Below are 7,954 nucleotides of genomic sequence, written 5' to 3'. Positions count from 1 at the left end.
TTTGTTGCTCTTATTGTCTACTAAAATGAAGAATAGCTTAATTTGCAAATAGATAATCTCGCTTCCACTGACTCTTCAATATGATTTCAAATGAGTAACTTGGCTATCATTTTTCCTTCATTGCTATTCTATAATTTTTAGTTTGGCTTTATAGAGGATAGAGAACAAAACCTGGCTTTAAGTCCCAGCTTTGACTTATACTGACTGTGTCTTCCTGAGCAAGTTACTTAACTTTTCAGTGTTCTAGTCAGCTCTCTAAGATTATAAATTGCAAAAAAGGTGCCTTCTGCATTGAAAGGAGGTTCCGTACCAGGGAGTTCCCCTTATCAGGGAAATCACAGGTCTAATTCCTAGCCCTATTCCTTTGTTCTTGAATTGTTTCCTAACATGCTGCTGGGCTTCCAGAAAAAATCGACTCGATGGTTTTGGCCAAGGATTGTTGACAGAGATTGTCTGAGGCACAATTCAGAAGATGATAGAATGCTGCATGAATCTTTTTTAGAATATGGACAAAAAGGGGAACTGAGCTGGGGGGAAAGCCAGTTTTCTGGTAAAGTCATTCTGATGGTTGAATAATAATAAAACTTTTCCATCTACTCGGTTTGGCTTGGATGGGATATTTATTTCTTTTTCTAGTTCTTCCAAGGATTCTGAAATGTATTTCACTCACTTGCTTATTCCACAGAGACATGAAAGTAGCAAACAGGCAAAGTAGCTTTATTTTTCTGTTTCATAAAAATGAATTATAAGATTATAATTCAATTTACCTGAGGCAGATCTACCTGAAAACATTGTGTTTCAATATGTAATAAGTTCAATCATTCAACTGTTTTTTTTCTAAATTTAATACTTGAGGAGTTCTTTGATTTTCTTTGTGTGATCATTTCTATTCTGTTGTATGTTTAAATTCTCTGTACCTTAGTAGACTGGAGGTTACAAGGGAAATAATAATAATAATAATAATAATAATAACAATAACTACCAACATCATAATATTACCAGCAACTCATCATCATCATCATCATCATCATCATCATCATCATCATCATCATCATCATCATCATCATCATCCTCCTCCACTGGTCATTATTCTAGCAATGGCAGAATGGTGCCATAGTGGATAGATTGCCAGACTCATCTTCCTGAGTTCAAATCTTCCCTCAGACAAATCTGCCCTAGTTGTGTGACCCTGAGTGACTTAACCCTGCTTGCCTCAGCTTCCTCATCTGTAAAGTGAGCTAGAGAAGGAAATGGCAAACCACTCCAGTATCTTTGCCAAATAAACCCTAAATGAGGTCATGAAGAATTGGACACGAATGAAATGACTGAACTAATTCCAACAACGAGACTCTCTGAGTCCACTTGGCTGGTCGCACATCATCCTTGTCCTGAAAGCTTTTCTAGTTTACAGGGTCCATTCCAGAGTTTATATAAGTCTGGTCACTTCTATTCCACATGAAGCATCTAAGTGGGGGGTGTTACTGGAAGTGTTTTGTCAATAATGGCACAAAAATATTTAGAAGATGATTGGAGTATTTTGCTGAGTTGTTTGAAATGATCATTTGTTTGTATGCTCTGTCTACACAATTTGATCAGAATCTTCCTAGAGCCCTCCCAGCCCTGCTTCTCAGGCTGGGTCTTTACAACTTAGGAGAGCTATGGAATTAGTTGGTCATTCCACAAGCATCTATTAAGTATCATTTGTCCCAGTCATTGTGCTAAAAATTGGGGATTATATTGAAAGGCAAAAATATGGCTGCCATCAAGGAGTCTGCATTTTATTGGAGGAGACAGCACATAAGTAACTAGGGCTATATAGCCCTAGTTACATATGTATATGTATATATATATATATATGTATGTATGTATATTACAAATGGAAGGCAATCTGAGAGGGGAAGTCATAAGCAACTAGGGGGAGGGAGGGGAGCTAGAAGACATCTCTTCATCTCTTTCCAGAAGGTGGCATTTGAGGTAGGTGGAGGTGAAGCACAGGGGGCAGGACAGTGCAAATATGGGTATCAGCCAGCACAGGTGGTGAGTCATGATGGTGGATCTGCAGGTAGACTGGCCAGCATCCCTGGGCCAGAGAATACAGAGAGAGGAGGAAACAATGAAGTATGGAAAAACGAAGACAAAATTACAAAGACTGAAAAGTTAAGAGGTAATGGGTTGTGGAGGACTCAAAATGCCAAAGAGAAGAATTTTTTTTGATCTAATGAGAAGAATTTGCTGTCCAAAAGAAAGAGATGAGCAAGACTAAAGAAGGAAATGGGACCAAGAGAAGAGTATTTAAGAAGAGTTTTTTGACTTTTAGGTAAATGAATAGATATTGAAGGCAGCTAGGTGGCATAGGGATGAGTTTAGAGCAGTGATGGGCAAACTTTTTAAAAGAGGGGGCCAAAGGAAAGGAAATGCTCATCTGTCAGTCTGTTTCTAAGGCAACTATTTCGAAGTTTCATTGTATTATATCCTACTCATTGTATTCATCAGATTAGGAATAATATCCTGGGGCTATAGAACATTTCAGGGGGCCTGCATCTGGCCCTCAGGCTGTAGTTTGCCCATCACTGGTCTAGAGTCTAGAAAACTCATCTTCTTAGGTTTAAATCTAGCCTCAGATACTTACTAGCTGAGTGACCCTGGGCAAGTCACTTAACCCTATTTGCCTCAGTTTCTTCACCTGTAAAATAAATTGGGCAAAGAAATAATAAACCACTCCAGTATCTTTGCCAACAAAACCCCAAATGAAGTCATGAAGACTTCACATGCCTGAAATGACTGAACAACACAGCATCACTATGTGGTGCCTGGACTACTGGACCTACAATCAGGAAAACATAGATTTCAAGTCGCTCTCAGGAATTACTGTGGAACCCTGGGCGAGCTTATTAACCCCTCAGAAGCAATAGGTTCCATCTCTGTATAGTGATTTTGATAATTAAGAAAAAAGCCTGGCAGGTAGTTGCTGTTACTAACCCCTTTCTCCAGATGAGGAAACTGAGGCAAACAGAGGTTAAAGGGACTCACCCAGGATCACAGTTTGTGAGTATCTGAGGCAAGATTTGAATTCAGGTCTTCACAATTATAGACTCACCACTCTACACACTGCACCACCTACTATATAAATTACAATTTTCTACTTCCATTAAGGATAGATGGGGCAGGAAGAAATAGAAAGCATCAAATCAGGCATTATTAAAAAGAATTGTAATTTAGTAGTTGTTCCAATGTCCTCAATTTTTCACTTCTCCCTTGACCAAATATACCAATTCCAGGCAATTTTCAGATAAAGAAGTCAAGACTATCAATAAGCACATGAAAAAGTGCTCTAAATCTCTTATGATGAGAGAAATACATATCAAAACAACTCTAAGGTATCACCTCACACCTAACAGATTGGCCAAAATGACAGCAAAGGAAAGTAATAAATGTTGTAGGGGATGTGGCAAAATTGGGACATTAAAGCATTGCTGGTAGAGTTGTGAATTGATCCAACCATTCTGGATGGCAATTTGGAACTATGCCCAAAGGGCTTTAAAAGACTGTCTGCCTTTCCATCCAACCATACCATTGCTGGGTTTGTACCCCAAAGAGATAATAAGGAAAAAGATTTGTACAAAAATATTTTAATATATTATATATAATTATATATTAATATTAATATAATAACATGGTATTCATGGTGGAAAAAAACTGGAAAATGATGGGGTGTCCATAGATTGGGGAATGGTTGAATAAATTGTGGTATCTGTTGGTGATGGAATACTATTGTGCTCAAAGGAATAATGAACTGGAGGAATTCCATGTGAACTGGAATGACCTCCAGAAACTGATGCAGAGTGAAAGGAGCAGAACCAGGAGAACATTGTACAAAGAGACTGAAACACTGTGATACAACTGAATGTAATGGACTTCTCTACCAGAAGCAATGCAATGATCCAAGAAAATTCTGAGGGACTTATGAGAAAGAACACTATTCACATCCAGAGAAAGAACTATGGAAGTAGAAACACAGAAGAAACACAATTGCTTGATCACATGGGTCGATGGGGACATGATTGGAGATGTAGACTCTAAATGATCACTCTAATGCAAATATTAATAATATAGAAATAGGTCTTGATCAATGACTCATGTAAAACCCAGTAGAATTGCTTATTGGCTATAGGGGATGAGTTGGGGGAAGAGGGAAGGGAAAGAACATGAATCGTGTAACTATAGAAAAATATTCTAAATCAATTAATTAAATAAAATTTTTCAAAAAAAGACACCGATTCATCTATTTTTCAGGCATGGCAAGAAAACCAAACTGGGTTCCTTTTTTTTGGCGGGGTGGGGTTAAGTAAAACCAATTCCCATCAAGTCATTTTGAGAATTCCAAATACTTAGTCTTCATGCCAAATTATCAAAGCTTTAATAAGTCATTAGACTTGATTAGTGGACCCTACTTTCAGTCAGTATTGGAAACAAAATTTAAATATCCTTTAAGAAAACAGTTCTATGATTCTAGCATCAATATAAAAAATCAATCTTTATTTTCCATCTTAGAATCAATAGTGAGGCAGAAGAGTGGTAAGGGCTAGGCAATAGGAAGGGGTATTAAGTTACATGCCTAGGGTCAGATAGCAGGAAAGTATCTGAGCCCAGATTTGAACCTAGAACCTCCTGTTTCCAAGCTTGACTTTCAAACCACTGAATCACCTACATGTCCCCAACTATCAGTTCTTAAAGTAAGAAAATTTCAGTAGGAAATATATTTGAATGTAAATATTAACTTTGATCCTACATTTCAATCTTTTTTTTAACTTTTTTTAAAACTATATCTGTGATTTCATTGGTAAAAGGATCTTCCATCATGGAGAGTCTCTCAAATGATGCAAGAATGCACCTGTTCTATAGTTGAGAAACTTAAAGAGTTGTGTGGGACACCGAGAGGTTAAGTACCTTTTTTGTTCATGGCCACAGAGCAAGTCTGTGTTGGAGGCAGGTCTTGAAGAATTGGAATTTTCCTGCCAGAACCAGCTCTGTATCTACTCTACCATCTAGTTTCTTCCCATATTTATTTCTAATATAATGCTTTCCACAAACAGCTTCAATAAAGATGTTCAAGTAGTGACTTGTACCCAGTAAAAGTGTGTAGGAGAAGCCAATACGAGATCTGCTCTGAAGAATAATTTCAAAGTTCTTAAAAATTCACCCACATTTTTGGCAGGATCCCTGCGTACCAGCCAACTCATTGACCTATGAGCCAGTGTCTAGACAGAAACTGAATTGAGCCATTCAATTCTATCACAGTTAAGTCTTACACTGGCAGTGTTATGACTAAAATTATTTCAAGAGACTGATTTTGAGTAAGAATATCAGCTTATTGATTAGGTTTGCATTTTAATCAATAAAGTAACACATTGTTGGTCTTCTTGATGACCAAAGACCCCAAATGACTCAATATAGACCTTTAAATAGAAATTTACAAGAGCAGCTAGTTGGCAGCTAGTGGATTGAGAACCAGGCCTAGAAATGGGAAGCGCTGGGTTCAAATCTGACCTCAGGTACCTCTTAGCTGTGTGACCCTGGGCAAGCCACTTAACTCCCACGGTCTAGCCCACTGGTTCCCAAACTTTTTTGGTCTACCGCCCCCTTTCCAGAAAAAATATTACTTAGCACCCCCTGTCACATACTATCACCACCCCCTTACAGTTATTCACTGCCCCCAAATGCACCTGTGGCCATCACCGCTATTTTGGAACACTGCAACACCCACCAGGGGGCAGTGGCGCCAACTTTGGGAATCACTGGTCTAACCCTTACCACTCTTTTGTCTTAGAACCAATACACATTATTGATTCCAAGATGGAAGGTAAGGGACATAAGTATATAAATAGAGTTTTAACAGCTCAATATTCAACCCTTCCCTTGAACATCTCCAGTAGTATAGTTTTTTTTTTTTAATTTTAAACCCTTAACTTCTGTGTATTGACTTATAGGTGGAAGATTGGTAAGGGTAGACAATGGGGGTCAAGTGACTTGCCCAGGGTCACACAGCTGGGAAGTGTCTGAGGCCGGATTTGAACCTAGGACCTCCTGTCTCTAGGCCTGGCTCTCAATCCACTGAGCTACCCAGCTGCCCCCCCCCTTTTTAATTTTAAACCCTTAACTTCTGTGTATTGACTTATAGGTGGAAGAGTGGTAAGGGTAGGCAATGGGGGTCAAGTGACTTGCCCAGGGTCACACAGCTATGAAGTGTCTGAGGCCGGATTTGAACCCAGGACCTCCCGTCTCTAGGCCTGGCTCTCAATCCACTGAGCTACCCAGCTGCCCCCTCCAGTAGTATAGTTTTAAAAGTGGACATGCACTGACTACCTCCTAGAAACTGCAAAAGAAGCTGAGGATAGCCTGAGTTGTAGTGGATGACCTTAATGTCTTTGATGTCTTATGAAGCTATAAGTGTTCCATGCTTATGAAATGTTGTCCTCCCTTAATGAAATATAGTCTCACCCATGATTGGCCCTCTGATAGTTTCTTGCTTCTCTGGGACGACTTGAGACAGAAAATTGTTTATAAAACTGAATTTTGACTATGGATTTAAGAAAAATCTAGCCCTGACAGTCAAGAGTTGAGTTGCTGAGATGAAATGGCATTTGGAGCCCATATAAATCCCACCCAGCAGAGACTCTATATCCAGTAGAGACTAGTAGAACTAGGAGAGAAAGACTTCAAAGACCAAGAGTCACAGAAGATTGAGTTGCCTTGATTACATGTTTTCCTTCCCTGTATAGCTCTCTGCATTTTACCCCAAGTTTATGCTCATTCTTCCCACAGACTCCCATAGAAAGAATTCCCACATGTATTTATGGGAAAGTACCTCCACATTTATGAGGGTTTTGTAACTAGTGTTTCTACCATGCTATCTTAGGAAATGCCTTTTCTATAAGATGTCTATTAACTGACTGTTAATGGGAAGTACGCTCCTGGGGGCTCATGAGCTATAGTTTTAACTGCCTACATCCTAGGAACTGTAAGAAAAGTCACCCTTTGGAAAAGTAGCCCAGAATAGGTGATTATATATAATATTTTTGGAGTTTCCTATTTAGAATACTGACTGAACACAGATAAAAAAAATTAGTGAAATAATAAATGAAAAAAAAGCGTGAGGGATTTTTTCTGCCATTAGTTTCATAACTGAAGAAAAACTCACATTTTTCTTTGAACCCCACCTCTCTCTTTGCTGATTCTGAAAGTGATAGACAATCCATCTTCAATTCAGCCAGAAAAATCTGAATCTATGCAAGTCTCTCAGCATGTAGGATTTCAATAAAAGATTCAAAATAGCTTCAATAATCATGAGTCATTCAGACACACATGTGCTGCAGACTACTGGGGAGCCATTTCACTAAAAATCCAGGAAAGTCCTTATTCTAAAGGGCTACCCAAACCCTTTGAGGTGAAGGGGGCATGGCCCGAGGTCATACAGGTAGTAAGCAGCAGAGCCAAGATTTAGACCCAGGTCTTTGAAATTAAAATAGAATTCTCTTTCCACATAGCACAAACACACAATTTCTAATCAACTTTTTCTCATATATATATATATATATATATATGATATTTGTGTATCATATATAAATGTGTGTATTTTGTTTTATTTATTTTATAAATTTAGTATATTATATATTTAATTTAATATATTTTGTGATAATATAACAAGTAGAAATATATAAAATGAAAATATAATATATAATAAAAATAATTGTTTAATATTTTATAATACACAATAATATGTAATATAAATATAAATATATATAAATACATAATATGTTTGTACACATGAATACATGCATATAAGTGTATGTACATAGACATGAATTTTGTATTTCATTATATTTAATAAGTATTTTTATAGTATGTTATTTTCCTCCCCATATAATGTCAGCTTCTTGAGAGCAGGAGCTATTTT

Source organism: Gracilinanus agilis, chromosome 3 (genome assembly GCF_016433145.1).
Source record: "Gracilinanus agilis isolate LMUSP501 chromosome 3, AgileGrace, whole genome shotgun sequence".
NCBI lineage: Eukaryota > Metazoa > Chordata > Mammalia > Didelphimorphia > Didelphidae > Gracilinanus > Gracilinanus agilis.
The sequence above is the reverse complement of the archived record's forward strand: the minus strand, read 5'-3'. Positions refer to the sequence as shown.